We start from the raw sequence: 17,325 nt of genomic DNA, 5'->3' as shown, positions 1-17,325 counted from the left end.
AATCCTATTAAACACATACAGATAAGTTCATTATTTTCCATTGACAGATAAGACCACTCAAATTCAAAAGAAATTAAGTGACCTTCTTACAAGATATTCCCCTCTCGGCTCTTTTAATAAATCTATTAGGATTCTTTGGGTAGCAAATAACATAAACCCAATTCATATTGGTTTAAGTAAACAGAGAAAAAATAAGCTTATGTAACTAAAGACCAAGGGTAGATCTTTTTGACCAAGAGGATAGCTAGGTCCAGGTTTGCAAAGGACATCATTAGAAATTAGTCTCTCTCTGTCTCTTGGCTCTGATTTCCTTGAGTTGTCTTCACTTTCAGCTAGCTTCTTGCCTCTTGGTGACAAGATGGCTACCAGCAGCTTCAGAATTCTCTCCTCATCTGAGCAACCTCAATAGAAACCATGTGCCGCTCTCCAACATAAAACATACTTTGTTTTAGAGAAGAATTTATAAGTGAAGGCTGTTTTTTTTTTCTCATAGGCTTTTTTGATGGATTAAGACTCTTTGTTGTTTAATGATGTAGTTGAATTTCTTTTTGTCTTCATTTGTCTATTCCACACCCATGGCAGACATCACTAGTCAGTCATGGAATATTTGCTTGCTTCTTTCTTTTGTTTTTGTTTTTTTTTGTTTGTCTGTTTTGTTTTGTTTTGTTTTTTGAGACAGAATCTAGCTCTGTAGCCCAGGCTGGAGTGCAGTGGTGCGATCTCTGCTCACTGGAACCTCTGCCTCCCAGGTTCAGGCTATTTTCCTGCCTCAGCCTCCCAAGTAGCTGGGATTACAGGCAGGTGCCACCATGCTTGGCTAATTTTTTTATTATTAGTAGAGACAGGGTTTCACCATGTTGGCCAGGCTGGTCTCAAACTCCTGACCTCAAGTGATCCACCCACCTCAGCCTCCCAAAGTGCTGAGATTACAGGCGTGAGACAACGCGCCTGGCATATTTGCCATTTTCAATCAGTAAGATCTGGTGTGTGAGTTGAAACCTTAGACCCCCTGCAAGCAAGGATGCACATCCTGGTGTCATTGTCTTCATCATACTCTTTTTTTTTCTTTTTGAAAATTCATCAATCACTTGAATGTTTTTTCCAGAAGTCTCTCTGGCTGTCGATGATAAGTATTTCCCCAATAAAACCTAAATGAACCAAATAACAGTGAAGTGAATCATTGACGCATAGCTGGACTCTTCTTCACCCTCTCCTTGGCCCCTTCTTCACCCTCTCCTTGGCCCCATCCTCTCCCCAGCAGACCAGGAGCTTAACCCTAAAATCCAGAAAACTCTGCAGAGCCATTTGCCCCAGTCCATACTGATTAAGAACGGTCATTCATGATAATGATGCCTTTTCAAATTAGAGCCTGAGTATTTGCTGCTACCGTATATTCAGCATAATAGCATTTGAAAGACTGCGTCAACTGACACAATTTTGGCTTTTTTTTTTGAGACGTAGTCTCACACTCTCGCCTAGGTGGAGTGCAGTGGCGCCATCTCGGCTCACTGCAAGCTCCGCCTCCCAGGTTCACGCCTTTCTCCTGCCTCAGCCTTCTGAGTAGCTGGGACTACAGGCACCCGCCACCACGCCCAGCTAATTTTTTGTATTTTTACTAGAGACGGGGTTTCACCGTGTTAGCCAGGATGGTCTCGATCTCCTGACCTCGTAATCTGCCCACCTTGTCCTCCCAAAGTGCTGGGATTACAGGCATGAGCCACCACACCTGGCCCAATTTGTGCATTTTAAAGGAAACACAAAGTGACAATATCACATTAACTAATAACTCTGCAGAAATCACAGAAATGTTAGCATTGCAGTGGGAAAGAAAAGCCACACACCCTCTTTCCCCTCCCTCTCCACTCTCCCTACCCCACACAGTGACAGATGGCAATGGTGAGTCTGTGAAACCTCTGGTCTCCAGTCCTGTCTTGCCGACAACTGGCATGTTGGTGGCTGTGGTGGGCTCTGAGCATGAGTGGCAACAAGACAGAGCTAGCAAGTACCCTATAGGCCATTGCAAGTTGCTGCTTAATTAATAGGCTGACAACCAGTAGCTGCAGGAAGATTTGCTGCTGAGTTTGATGAGACAGCTTTCTTTGCCTAAGAGAGCCATGGCACAAGGAAGCCTTTCTGCTAAGAGACCACGGCCTCCCCTAGTGTCTTGGCTGTTTAGGTCTCACACATTAAGAAGCTGTTTCTAAGAGTAAAAGCAATCAAGCCCAGTGGGGATCTGGTGAGAGCATCGTCTGTGTCTTTGGTGGGAGGATCTTGACCAGGGCTGCAGGAGGCCAGCCTCTACTCTGAAGTGCTTGAGATCTTGGGTGAGAGGCAGGTGAGCACTGGGTCCACAGTAATGCAGGCGGCAGGGAGAGTGACAGGGGGTGTCAGCAGGAACACAAGGCAGGAGGCCCAGGCAGGAGCGCATGTAGTGGAAGTGCACAGGCAGGAGGCAACGCAGTGGAACTTGGTTCAGGGAACGAGGCTTCCTGAAGCTGAGTCTTAAAAAGTGAGTAGGATTTGGACAGACCAGGGAGCTACACCGGGCAGGGGGCCTCATACCAGTGATGCCAAGGGACCTCCGTCTGGAGTGTGTTCCCAGGTGAAGAAACCAGGCTTCATTTCTGTAGGCAGAAGGAGACTACAGTGACTGATTGGAGGCATGGCTGTGAGAAGAGCATTTGTGAGGACTCTGAGAACGGCGCTTTCTATCCATCTTCACTGCCTTTTTCAGACTGACGCAAGTGCTAAGCTGTCATTTATTTACTCACAACTTACCCTGAGCGCCCGTCTGGGCCTGTGCTGTGCTCTGTCCATGAGGCAGGCACCGGCTCCTTCTGAGGTCACGTGGGTGTGAAGGACCTTTGGGGCTCACACACTTTGCACAGCTCCTGGCCCAGGGTATACACTTACAATTATGTGTTGAATAAATATCTTCATACCATGTCTTCAGATGATCAGTCAGACAATCAGACCTATTGTTTATTTCTCATTTTGTTACCCACATGACAGGTGGGTCCAATGGCTTGGCAGGTGACGTCCAATGATGACAGCCAAGGTAGGTTTAACAAGGGGATTTGATGCCTTGCAGCAAGTAAGGAGGACATCGGGGATAGTTCCCAAGCAGTGCCTCCCAGAACAAAGATGAAAACCTGGCTTTTATTGAGCTGAGTCATCGAATGTGGAGATGGAGTAAAGCCCATCACTGATCATGTTCCACATACCTCACAAGTACAGAAAACGGTGCATGAGCTCCTCTATGGGTGGAGATTTCAGTATGCTAACAAGGGGAGTTCTTCAAAGTTCATCTCCAACTCAGGCATCTCTGAGTCAAACCCATTTTTGTTTTCCAGGGCTGAGATTCTTCCTGGAACTTTTTGAAACAGCAACACTGGGTGCAGTCTTTACCAGTGCGAGCTTGTTCACAGTGCATGCACAGAAACCTGCAGACCATGGGTTAGGCTCTTGCAAGACTTCCCTGAAAGATTGGACCTGGTCACTGACAAGATTTGTCTGCATTTCCCCTTGACAAGAAAGTCCACTGTATGATGAAGCTGGCTCTCCAAGGCAGAGTAGATATAGAACGGTTCCTGGAAGAGAGAGCTTAGGAGGCACAGCTTGAAAGATACTTCCGAGATCTCATTGTGTTTGCCCTCCGGCCATCTATTCTCCCTTCTGCTGCTGCCAGCATCTCAATTTGCCTTGAAGAATCGTCGTCCTGTTGGTCTCAGACAATGTGGGTCTGGTGCCCAGCTCCTTCCTGTATATACCAGCTTGAGCAGTTGACAGCTGACTCAAGACAACAGCTATGTCATCCCCTGACCCTTGTGGCTGGTTCTGGAGTGTGCATGTTAAATAGGTCAGTCTACTATGGACCAATCCCACACATTTTTCTAGAACTGGGAAAAGGGAAATTATCTTGTCTTAGGCAGTAAGGCCTCTGGGGTGGACTTCCCAAGAGTGTGGTCAAGTAGCAAAAATAGAACCAGGAGATGGAGGGGGGCAGGGTCTGATTAGAGCTGGGAAAGGATCCAGATGGTTGGCCTGATGTGACAGTTTCTAAGTAATGAGGACAATTTGTAGGTAATGAGGAAGTGTCCTCCAGCTACGCTGTAGCCCCAAGCAAGCTATCTGGTTCCCAAAAGCATGGCAGACCAATACCTCCTTCCAGAGTGGACCCAGGGAATACTAGATTGGATTCACTGAAGGAAGCACCACACTGAGTGACTTCCATCCCAAATCTGCAGTAATGGCAGATTTGGCAAAAAATAATTAGAAAAACAGTGTCATGGCATCTCAAATTATTCCACATCTCTCCATCTCTATCACCACCACAGGCATTCAGGCCGCTGTTGCCTCGCCCTGAAAGTCTAAAATAGTCCTCAGTTTTCATCCATATCCTCCTGTCTTCCATTCTCTACAGTGCATCCAGAATCATCTTTTTAATATACACATTCTGTTAAGTCACTTTCCTGCTTAAAATCCTCTCATTCAAATGAGATGACTTCTCATTCAAATGAGAATAAAATCCAAATTTCTTACCAAGACCTGTTTGGTACTAAAAGACCTGTCCCAAATCTCCTCCTCTACCTCATCTCATGTGACCAAAATTCAGCCATAGTGGACTTTGTTTTGTTTCTCAAACACATCAAGCTGCTTCTGATTCCAGGGCTTTGTTCTTGTGGTCCCCGTCACCTGGAATATACTCTCATACTTTCCTCATAGCTGAATCCTCAACCTTCTGTCCCAGATAAAATGCCACCTCCTCGAAGAGTTCTTCTCTTGCCACCATATCTTCTCCACCTCAATCAGTTTTTAACCTAGGCAACCCTGATAAATTACTTCGTGACATTCAAACATGTATCTATAGTGGCTCTAAATAACTGAAAGTCAGCTACGCAAGGGCAAGGATCTTGTCCATCCTGGTCCACAGCAGTTTTTTGAGCACCTAGAATGAGCGCCATGTTCCGTATTCCGTTAGTATTTGTTAGATAAGTGGCTGGATGGCTGGCTGGATGGATAAATGGTGATTGTCCATGGCAATGTAGTTCCTAGATGCTATGGAAAGCAGCCAACCTCAACCAGAAGCACTGGACTTAGGAAATTTTGAAATCAAAGAATCTCCAGCTCTTAGAGCCACAGAGCACTTGGCAAGAAACAGGTTTCTCAGCACACAGAGTACCATCAAGTGCAGACAATTCAGATGAGAGCCATCTTCTTCCATTGCAATGAGATTAAATCTCCTAGTAGGGTCAAGCGCAAGGCACCTTAGTTTCTCCCATCTGCTTGCACTGAGATGATGACTAACTTTCAAATTGCCATGTTGTGCAACCTGTCTTATTCTACTTCACATGGGATGGGTCATGTGCTGGTGGTATGAGAGGGTTTGAGGGAGGCACATCTCACACGAGTATGAAACCCAATCATCACACTTATAAACTATAGAGGGATCAAACTATTGTATTTTGGAAGGAAGGGAATAACTTCAGGAATCAGTAAAAACCCAGCGTGTGCTTCAACTGTCTGTGGGCACTTGTTTTCCCCACTCCAATAATGACCCATTCTGGAATAATCTGAACACATTTAGCTGTGCACTTCACCTGGCAGACACCAGACAGCCATGGAGTTCAGACTTCTGACACAAGATGAAAGTGGTTCTGATCCTGAATTTCTTCCAGCTGTGACACTCCCGACATGATCAATCACTCAGACCCAGAGAGTGGGCAGAGAGCTTTGGGCTAAGGTCCTCGGCAATCCTTTAGCTGATGAATGTGTCTGTGGGCTCAGAGACATTTTCTGTGTGTTCTTTTTTTTTCTATCAAAGTAATACATTGAATGGTAAAAAAAATTCAAAAGGTTATTATGAAAGCCAAATTTAATGCACTCCCCACATCTTATGTCTCAGAGATAATTTCTTTAGATAGTTTCTATCTTATTTCCTTTGTTCTTTACCTCCATTGTGTGAAATAATATGAATGTATATCTGTATTGATTTATTAAATTGAGGCCAGGCACAGTGGCTTACACTTGTAATCTCAGCACTTTGGGAGGCTGGGGCTGGAGGATCGCTTGAAGCCAGGAATTCAAGACCAGACTAGGCAATATAGCAAGTCCTTATCTCTACAAAGAAAAAAGACTTTTGAAACATTAGCTAAGCAAGATGATGTGCACCTGTAGTTCTAATGACTCGAGAGGCTGAGGCAGGAGAATTGCTTGAGCCTGGGAAGTTGAGGCTGCAGTGAACTGTGATGACACTACTGCACTCCAGCCTGGGTGACAGTGAGACCCTGACTCTAAGAAAAAAGAAAAAAATAAAAATAATTTAAAAGATTTATTAAATTTAGACAATTTCTATTGACTCTCTAAAATAAGAAATAAGGACTTAGCTCACCAGTACCTCTTCCTCTGTTTCTCTTCTTTATGTTTAATAGTTGTGTTATTTTTAGCTCTTCCATTGATTACATTGTTCCCCACATTTTATTATGACTCTTTTCAAACATACACAAAGTTCAAAGAATTTCACAGAGAACACCCATACTCACACCACATAGATTATTTCATTAACATCTTACTCTACTTGCTTTATCGCACATCTTTTCGTCTGTGCCTCTGTCATCAATCCATATTAATTTTTGATGAGTTTCAAAGTAAGTTGGAGACATCAGTGCACTCCACCTGTCAACCCTTCAGCCTGCAGTACTGATCCAGTTCAGAGTCAGCCATGCAGTCATCACCACAATCCAGTCTTAGAACATTCCACCACCCCATGCTGAGGCAGGGGAATTGCTTGAGCCCTGGAAGTGGAGACTGCAGTGAGCCGAGATCATGCCACTGCACTCCAGACTGGCAACAGAGAGAGACTCTGTCTCAAAAAAAAAACAAACAAACAAACAAAAAAAACTTTCCAATACCCATTTATAGTCAATACCACTCTCATTCTCAGCCCAATCCTTTTCCTTCTTTATCTTTTTGAAATGAAATGTGTATAAAATTCAATACACGGACTTAAATATACTCTCAAATGAGTTTTGACAAATGCATATTCCTGTGTAGCCGAAGCCTCTGTCAAGGTACTGAACATTACCACTGCCCCAGGGTTTTCTCCACGTCCCTACACCGTCCCCAGCACAGAGACAATGACTGTTCAGATTTGTTCCATGGTAGATTAGTTTTCCTTGTTCTATAACTCATACAGAAAGAATCTGTAAAATAAATAATGTTTTATAAACAGCATTTCTTTTTCACTCAGCGTAATGTTTTTTGAGATGGTTCATGCCACTGCCTATGTCAGTTGTCTATCTGGTTGTTTACTAATGGACTCATGGCCTGTTTCCATGAGTTTTTGCTCATCATAAATAAAGCTGCTATAAACATACTTGTACAAGTATGTTATTGGCATACATATGTTTTTATTTCTTGCAGATATGCACCTAGAAGCAGAAATGTTGTGTGTATTTAGCTTTATAAGAAACCACCAGAACATTTTTCCAAAGTGAATGAACCACTTTATGTTCCCACTAATAATGCTTCAGAATTCTAGTTCCTCAATATCTTTCTTTGCTGATATTTTATTGTTCTGGTAGTTGTGTCTCATTATAGTTTTAATTTGCAGTTCCCTGATGACTAATGATGTTAAGTGTTTTTTTGGGTGTTTATTGGCACTTGTGTTCGTGTGTGTGTCTGTGTGTGCATGTGTATGTGCGAAGTGTCTGCCTATGCCCAAGTCATAAGGTTATTCTCCTATAATTTTCTTTTAGAAGTTTTACTTATTATATTTTTTAAATATAATATTGAGATATAATTTCTATGCCACAGAATTGTAAGTGTGCAATTCAGTGGTGTTGGTAATTTATAGAGCTGCACAACCATCACCACAATCTAGTTTCAGAACATTCCTGACATCCTAGAAATATTCTCCTACCCATTTAAAGCCAACATCACTCACATCCCAGCAGTAGCCAAGCACCACTCTGCTTTCTGTCTCCATACATTTGCCTTTTCTAGACATTTGCATTTACAGGAATTCACCCAAGAAAATTAAAACACATGTCTACAAAAAGACATGTAAGTAAATGTCCATAGCAGCATTGTTCATAATGGCCAACAACTTAAATTAATTTAACTTTAATTATAATTTAGCGTTATTGCTTGCTCCAGGAGTTCTCTGCCCTCCATTTTCTGCATGAGAATCTTAGCACTTCTAACATTTTCTCTGCCTTTTCCATCAACTCCAGCCTCCCCTCCAGGATCCATCCTTCATCAGCCATGTTTCTACTTTTACATCTGAAGGCCATTCACACTTTAATACATCTTGGGTTTTTTATTTGTTTGTTTGTTTTTGTTTTGGAGATGGAGTCTCACTCTGTCACCCAGGCTGGAGTGCAGTGGTACCATCTCGGCTCCCTGCAACCTCCACCTCTGGGGTTCTAGCAATTCTCCTGCCTCAGCCTCCTGAGTAGCTGGGACTACAGGTGCATGCCACCATGCCTGGCAAATTTTTTGTATTTTAGTAGAGGTGGGTTTTCAGTGTGTTGCCCAGGCTGGCCTCGAACTCCTGAGCTCAGGCAATCCGCCCTCCGTAGCCTTTCAAATGCTGGGATTACAGGCGTGCGCCACCAGGCCCAGCTTTAGTACATCTTTCCACCTCTATTAAGTCTCCCATTCTTTGCCCAACTGTGTTTCTAAAATTGAAACCTAATAAACAATGTTTGTAATATTAAGGCTGTATAAGCACTCATTTATGCATTGAAAAGTGCCAGGTGGTGCTCCAGCTGCTGAAGTTACTGTGACGAACAGACAGGAGGAGTCCCCTGGGAGTGAGGGGTGAGATGCAGACAGTAAGTGAAAAGACAAGGGGATCATGCAATGGTTTAAAGAAGTATTGTGCTGTGGAGAGTAGGGCTGCACCTCACTCTCCCTGGGGCCAGCTACTCACTCCTATACCACAACTGGCTGTTCCTAACACTAAAGTCAAATGGTCTTTCTTCTTCCTCTTTATTAATTGCTTAAAAGTATGCTTCATTTGGTTTGTTTCGTATTTGGACTTAAAGTCACAGATATATTTTAATAGGCAATTAAAAACTTAAAGAAAAATGAACAATAACAATAAAAAATCTCTATCCCATTCTATTTTTATTTTGTTTTTTTCTAGCAGCCTTGAACTCCTAGGCTCAGGAGATCCTCCTGCCTCAGCTTCCTGAATAGCTGGGACCACAGGCATGCACCACCACACACTGCTAATTTTTTAATTTTTGTAGAGATTGAGTCTTCATACGTTGCCCAGGCTTGTCTTAAACTCCTTGGCTTCACAAGGTGTTGGGATTACAGGCATAACCCACCATGCCCGGCCTCTTTTCAACTTTTCTAACATCTCAGGTTACTCATGAGAAATACTGCTTTTTCATTCCCACTCTTCATAGGTGAATTTATTTTTGTCTTTCTGAAAGCTTTTAAGATAGTCTCCTTATCTTTCATGAGAATGTGTCCAGACATGGGACCTTGGTAGACCCTTTCTAACTTTTTTTTAGAGACAGAGTCTTGCTCTGCTGCCCAGCCTGGAGTGCGGTGGCACAATCATAGCTCACTGCAGCTTCCAACTCCCAGGCTCAAGTGATCCTCCTGCCTTCAATCTGAAAATCAAGTGTTTCGGCTCTAGAAAAGGCTTTTCTGATATTTATTTGATCATTTTCTCCCATCCATTGTCTCTTTTCTTCTGGGGCTTTGATTAGATATGGGATATTCTGCACAATTTTCTCTCCCTATTTATTTTTTACTTTTTGATCTTTATTCCAGAAGATTCTTCCAACTTTACTTTCCATATTTTTCATTCCTTCTCATTATCTGTATTTGATTTACCAATTTCAGTTATTCTTTTTGTTTTATAGCTAATACATGTTTTGAATCTTGTTGAGTAAATTAGGAATCACGTTCTCTTTTCTTTTAAGTTCTTTTCTATTCCCTTAATTAACTGTTTTCTCTGGGGTCATGTTTTCTATTTGTGCATTTTGGTCCTTCCCTTCCTGCTTGCCAATTCTCCTCCTACCAACCATCCACAGTTGATGATGCCTGGGTGGCCCCGCACTTATACAGTGTCTGACTAGGAGCTCTGTGTAGGGTCGAGTGTCAGGCCTCTGTCCATCCCTCTCCTTGCCAGAATGAGGAGGGTGTCACGCTGGGCTGCCATTGTCCACCCCAAATGCCTTTGCATCCACCATGTATCTTTTCAATGTTTTTAGAGAAAAGCCATCTTGGGCTTTGCTAGAAGCAAGCTGTCCTACTGAGCGTCCTCCTCTGGGGACCAGTGGGTGGGGAAGGTGACCTGCTGGTTTACTATTGCAGACTTCTAAGAATTCTCTTGATCCCAGCCACTCCTGAAGGACCCTGAGCCTAGTCTTGTCTGGGGTGCTGGAGGACAGACTGGCTTTCATCTCCTCTACAGTCCAGTTGCTTTTCTAAAATGCAGCTTTCTCTGTCCATTTCATTCATGAACTTGTTACATAAAACTATTTGTCTTCTAAAATTTGATGATAATTTTATTTGTGATTGCCCTTTTCTCTTTGCTGTTTACTCCCTTTTCGACAGATAATTTTTATTTTAGCAGTGTTCCAAGGAAGTCATAAATAAATGAATATTCACATTCTCCCACCGGGAACCTGAAGTTACTGAAATGTGACGAGAACAATTTCATCGACACAACTGGAAGATTGTCGTTGGGGTTCCAGGCATAAGCAACACATACAAAATTTACACATTTTATATACATAAAAATGCTTCAACGTGCATTACCTTTAAAAATTGCTTTATTTTTTCTGGTGATGTTAATGTTTTCATAATTATTATCAAGTGTTTCTTTTAAACAACAGGTATGCTTCCTTTGATAAGATAAAAAAAGAGCCAGGCAACTGAACTTGTTTCTGATTTTGCCTTGGCTACCAGGAAGTGCTGTGTTATATTTAGTGTACAATTACAGAAATGATCTCAATCTCTCAACTGTAATTCTGCTTTTAAATATATTTAATCTCTCAAACCAATGACATATATATAGCATATATAGCATATGTCATTATTTGAGAGATTAAAAACATATTTAATATATTTATGTAATTTTGAGTTAATCTCATCTTTTAAAAAATAAGTAGAATACAGGCCAGGCATGGTGGCTCACACCTGTAATCTGAGCACTTTGGGAGGACAAGGCGGATGGATTACGAGGTCAGGAGTTCGAGACCAGCCTGGCCAGCATGGTGAAACTCCGTCTCTACTAAAAATACAAAAATTAGCCAGGCATGGTGGCGAACGCCTGTAATCCCAGCTATTCGAAAGGCTGAGGCAGAAGAATTGCTTGAACCCAGGAGGCGGAGGTTGCGGTGAGCTGAGATCGTGCCACTGCACTTCAGCCTGGGTGACAGAGTGAGACTCCATCTCAAAGCAAATAAATAAACAGAATACAAATTGTAAATGAATAAAATAAACTTAAATGTGCTCTTGATCTCCCATATAATGGAATAAAGGAATTCTTAGTATGAATGGGGCCTGAGCCTAAGCACTGTGCGCAGCTGCAATCCAGGTACAACAGGTAAACTGGTAGCCGGGCTCCCTGTGTGGCCATTTTTCAAGGTTCCAAGAATCTTTCTGCTAGAGTCCGCACTATAGGGGAGAGGGAGCCAGGCATGGCAAAATCACCCAGTAAGAACACTCCGTATTCTTGGTTGTTTTATAGGAGAAATTCTGGTGGAGTGTGCTGTCTGTTATATAGATTATCTCCCAGCCAAGCTCCTCAGGGATTCATAACTTAGAACTACAAAGAGTAGAAAGACTGTGAGCATAGCAGAACTGTTTCATTATAAACTCAGATTCTCATGCAAAAGTAACACTATTGGGTCCCTTAGTAGAGGTTAACCAAAAAAGGAGGAAGGAATAAACATAGAATTTGTTTGGGCTTGGCTTGCTTTTTTAAAAATTATATTCACAATGCCATGGTTTGGGATGAAAGTATTGGAGTGAAAGGCTGTTTGTTCAGCTGGACACCTTGAAGGAAAGGTGAGCCTGAACTCTGACACTGGATATGCGGACATTGACATTTGAGGTAGCTTTCTCCATAGCTTTGGAGAATGGAAAGGTCTCATGTGATTCAGGGATAATAATTCTGTGTTCCCAGGGGAGATCTGACAGAGAGGGGAGGAACAGAGAAGGAAGCCATACATATTACATGGTGTTGCGGCTAGGGGCCAGTGGTCGTTTTCCTTAACCATATGGCGGATACCACTTTAAAATGGAACCATGTCCTGGAGCCTAAGTCAAGGAGGACAGGCTTCTCTATTCCCTCTCTGTGTAGTGGCCTCAGTATTTCTAGCCATTCTTTCATGGGGGTGGCACCCCTCCAGAACTCCTGGCTTCCTGTGGGGTGGGTGGGAGAAAATCTTAGCTCCAACTGCCCAGCTCTCTCAGGTCCATGGCTTCATCTCCCTGAAGCCATGAAAACCCAAGCTCCCTGGCTGGGGAGACTGACAAGTCATGGTTACAACTTTAGTTTTAGTTTCTGCCCTGGTTTTATTTTCTGGGTATTTGTCTTATTGTTATGTGCTAATTTATGCATTTGAAAACTTGGTTTGTTTTATGCATTTTATCCAGCATTATTGGGAGTTTGTTTTGGAATAAGCCTTAGAAATAATTTTTATTTATTTAGTTGGCTGCTGTGCTGATAAAGGGCTCTCTGTGTCCACAATGTGAACCTTGCCCTATAGCTCCATGAAAACTGCTTCATCAATGTCACCAATCACCTTTACTTTGGCCAAATGTATGGACAAAAAGCAAAATGTCCTTATATTTTATTCCCTCTGCAAATTTTTGACACTAGTGACTACTTTCTTATTCTTGAGGAGTTTTACCATCTTGCCTTCAATATATGCAAATGCTTTTCACATTTATGCCTCTAGCCAAGACCTTGGCTGTGAGCTCCAGCCTTGCATGTCTGACCGTCTCTTTGACATCTGTACTCAGATGTTTTAGAGGCATCTGAGAATACCATGTCTGAAACACAGCTTCTGTAGTCCCTCCCTCAGTGCCAGGACACTCCAACCCCTAAACTTTTACCTCTCTTTGTATCACATCTCAGAGAATGGCACACCATCTACCACTCACTTAAACTAATGGTGAAATGTACTCCTTGGTTATTTTTTTCTGCTCCTCCCTCCCAATTTCCACCAGCCCAGACAGCCCTGTCTTTTTTGTTTTAATGTGCAAACTTTATTCAGATTTCTAACTTAGCCTTGACACCACACTTCTCTATCTAGACTGCAGCCCCTCTTGCATAAGGCACCCCCAGCCCCTGCATTCTACTCCCGGTCATCTTCTGCCACACTCACACCTTCTCTCCTTCTGTGTGTCCTCCCCAGAGGAACCAGGGGACCTGCTCATGGAACTCAGCACTGCAAATATTTCTTTCTTTCAATAAAGAAAAGATATGTATTTCTTATATTTCCAGAAGCTGGGAAGTCCAAGGTGGAGGAGCGGCCTCTGGGGAGGGTCTTTGTGCTGGTGGGGCCTCTCTGCAGAGTCCTGAGGTGGCACAGGCCTTCACACAGCAAGGGGGCTGAGTGTGTCAGCTTAGACATCTCTTCCTCTTCTTATAAAGTCCCAGACCCATCATGGGGGCTCTACCCTGATAACCTCATCTAGTCCTAATTGCAGCTCAGAGGTCCTGCCTCTCAGCACAGTTACAGTGAAGATTATGTGTGCACATGAGACTTGGAGGGGGCATTCAAACCACAGCCTTCTGCCCCGGCCGCCCACAACTCACGTCCTTCTCACATACAAAATAGATTCATTCCATCTCAGTACTTCCAAAGCCAAACAAACAAACAAACAAAGCAAACAAACAACAAAAAAAGTGGTCTCACTCTGTTGCCCAAGCTGGAGTGCAATGTCACAATCATAGCTCACTGTAACCTCAAATACCTGGGCTCAAGCAATCCCCCTCCCTTGGCCTCCTAAGCAGCTGGGACTACAGAAACATGTCACCATGCCCCGCTATTTTTTTTTATTTTTTGTAGAGACAGGGTCTCACTAGGTTGCCCAAGTTGATGCTGAACCCCTAGGCTGAAGTGATCCTCCCACCTTGGCCTCCTAAAGTGCTGGGGTTACAGGTATGAGCCACGGCAGCCTGCCCAAAAGTCCTAATTTATTCCAGCATCAACTTGAAAGTCGTAAGTCCAGAGTCCCATCTGAATCTGATGTGCGCGAGACTCAAGTTTCAATTCATCCTGAGGCAAATCCTCCTATTGTGAGCCTGTGAAATCATACAAGGTATCTGCTTCCGAGATAAAATGCTGGGATGGGAATAGGGCAGGGCATTCCCACCCCAAAAGGTAGAGATAGTTAAGAAGAAGGGAGTGACGAGCCCAAGCAAGTCCAAAACCCAGCAGGGCAGACAGTAAATCTTGAAGCTGGAGAATCACCTGTTTTCAGTCCCAGTCCAGCATCCAATGCACTTTGGCAGGTTTGGGCCCCCAAGGCCTCGGGCAGCATGCTGCACCCCTGCACCCCGTCATGGCTTTGCTGGACTCCATGTTCCTGCGCCCATGGGCTGGAATCTTCCCCATGAGATGCTGCAAGCTGGCTGCTCTGCAGTCTTGGGGTCCCTGAAGTGGCCCCCCTCCCATGGCTCCACTAGGCATCACCCTAGTGGGGACTCTGTGGCAGCTCTGACCCCACCTTTCTGTTTGGAATTGCCCTAGAAGGGGCTCTCTGTGGGGGCCCCACACTTGCATCAGGTTTCTGCCTGGGGACCCAGGCTTTCCAGGGCATCCTGTGAAATCTAGGTGGAGGAAAGCTCCCACCACTCTTGAGATCTGCACGCCTGCAGAATTAACACTGCGTGGATGATGCCAAGGCTTATCACTTAGCAGCTCAAATATTTCTTAACTGCACTCAGAGCTGAGTCCCAAATCCTCGCCATCCCCTTTGTGCACTGCCTGGCCTGACTTTCCAGCCCCTTGCTCCACAGGCCAGCCACCCAGCTTCCTTTCCATCCTCCTCAAATGCACAGAAGCCTTTCCCACCCCAGGGCCTTTGCCCTTGACATTCCTGGGAGGGTGGGGCTCTCTTCCAGCCCAAATCCTTCCAGGCCCACCTTTTCCTCTCTTTTGGAGTTCACCATAGAATTGCCTCCCCGGAGTCCTTCCCTGACTGCATCATTTGAAGCTGACCTACCACCATTCTGTGTTATCATAGCACCTGTCTATTTTTGTATGTATTGATGTGTATTTCTTGTGCGTTGCCTGCATTCCCCACTAGAATATTAGTACCATAAGCACAGAGGCATTTTCTTTCTTGTTCCTTAATCTATGCCCAAGACTGGCACTTAACTGCTCCTCAACAATGTGTTGAATGTGTGACTGCTGAAAGGACAAATGGAAAATCAGGGCCCATTGAGGATCTTTCAGTGCACAGCAAGCACTTTGCTGGGCGCTGCTGAGCCTCCCTGCAGAGCAGCTGTCTGTGGCTGGGAGGAGTTGCCCTCAGTCGCATTTCATCTGATCTCCTGGGAGTGCTGCTCTTTGCAGCGTCTCTGATTCACAGAGCCCCAGCTGATGGGAGCAGAGCTGTTCAGAATGACAAACAAAGCGCAAAGCTGGAGACTGCACCCACCAGGCGTGGAGCGGGAACTTGCGGGCCTCCACTCCTGGCCCCAGGAGGGTGGCTTTGTGAAATTCCGATGGAAACTTGAAGAGGTTAATGTGCCTTGAAAAGGAGGCCAGGCATTTTATTTTCCACATTGGACTATTTCTGAGCGTAAAAAGGGTACTACTAAGTATGCCAGAAAAACAGGCAAAAATTAAGACTGTGCTAGGCAAACTCAACCCATTATCACTCAGGGGAGATTCTAGCTGATTTTTAGAGAAGGAGCAACTGCCCTCGAAGTCTAAAAAGGCAACTCAGATCACAGAGAGCACGCAGCTAGATGCCAGGAGGCCTGAGGTTGGCCCATGAGGTTTCGCCTGTGAGCTGTCGTCACAGAAGGAGCCGCATGGCCTCTGGGTTTCTTCCTTTGTAATTTGGAGATGATAATGCCTGCTCCATCTCCTCCCACCATCACATGAGCCATAGCACTCCAGAAACTGTAATTGTTTTAGAAATTTTTGGTGGTATTGATATTTGTTATTGTTCTCAGTTTTCTTTAGCTCGAAATTAGAATTTTTTAACTTTAAAGAGAATTTTTTTCCACTGGAATTTCAATATTGCTTACATTATAAAACAGAAAAAGGGGCTAGGGGCGGTGGCTCATGCCTGTAATCCCAGCACTTTGGGAGGCCGAGGCAGGTGGATCACCTGAGGTCAGGAATTTGAGATCAGCCTGGCCATCATGGTGAAACCCTGTCTCTACTAAAAATACAAAAATTAGCCGGGTGTGGTGGTGGGCGCCTGTAATGCCAGCTACTCAGGAGGCTGAGGTAGGAGAATCGCTTGAACCTGGGAGGCGGAGGTTGCAGTGAACCGAGATCACACCACTGTACTCCAGCCCAGGCGACAGAGTGAAACTCCATCTCAAAAAAAAAAAAAAAAAAAAAAAGGTGTGATGTCTCTTAAAATGTCAAAGTCATCTCTTTTTTGTATATTTTGTTCTAGTCTTTTTTCTGACATATACACGTGTATGTGCATATTTTTAATATTTGTTTACAAATTTAGGATTATACTATATGTACAGTTGATTCAGTGACAGGAAAAATAAAAGATACAGGTGTACAAAACAAGGTAATTCTTTGCTGGAAAATATTGCCCAGGAATGAAAGATTTAGATCTATTTATTTATTTTTGAGACAAGGTCTTGCTTTGTCGCCCAAGCTGGAGTGCAGTGGTGAGATCAATGCTCATTACAGCCTCAAACTCCTAGGCTCAAGCGACCGTCCCACCTCAGCCTGCCAAGTAATTGGGACTACAGGTGCACACCACCACATCCAGCTATTTAAAACATTTTTTTTGTAAAGATGGGGTCTTGCTATGTTGCCCAGACTGGTCTCAAACTCCCGGCCTCAAATGATTCTCCTACCTCTGCCTTCCAAAGTGCTGGGACTCCAGGCATCAGCCACTGAGCCTGGCCAAAGGACAATGATTTTAATCATTTGTATTTTGATCGGTGATCTGTTTCCCTTGGTTTTTTTGTTTGTTTGTTTGTTTTTGTTTTTGTTTTTTTTATAATATGTGAGGAAGAGGAGAACATTGTAATACTAAGATTTGTGCCACAATTTCTGATAACTTCTTAAGAAGCCACAGGAGAAAGCTTCTGGGTGAAATGAACAGACATTTCTAAGCTGCCTGTTGCATACC

General features: G+C 43.8%; 1 non-coding gene across 1 annotated transcript; it reads right to left on the bottom strand.

The window, feature by feature from the left end:
• Positions 1–5,350: 5,350 nt before the first annotated feature.
• On the bottom strand, positions 5,351–5,451 carry LOC112130254 (small nucleolar RNA U13). The gene has a single exon (XR_002912527.1). It is a non-coding gene; the product is annotated as a small nucleolar RNA U13 (small nucleolar RNA).
• Between the last annotated feature and the right edge of the window lie 11,874 nt (positions 5,452–17,325).

The sequence above is a fragment of the Pongo abelii genome, chromosome 20 (genome assembly GCF_028885655.2).
Source record: "Pongo abelii isolate AG06213 chromosome 20, NHGRI_mPonAbe1-v2.0_pri, whole genome shotgun sequence".
NCBI lineage: Eukaryota > Metazoa > Chordata > Mammalia > Primates > Hominidae > Pongo > Pongo abelii.
Note: the sequence above shows the minus strand (reverse complement) of the source record. Positions and strands in the feature narration are given on the sequence as shown.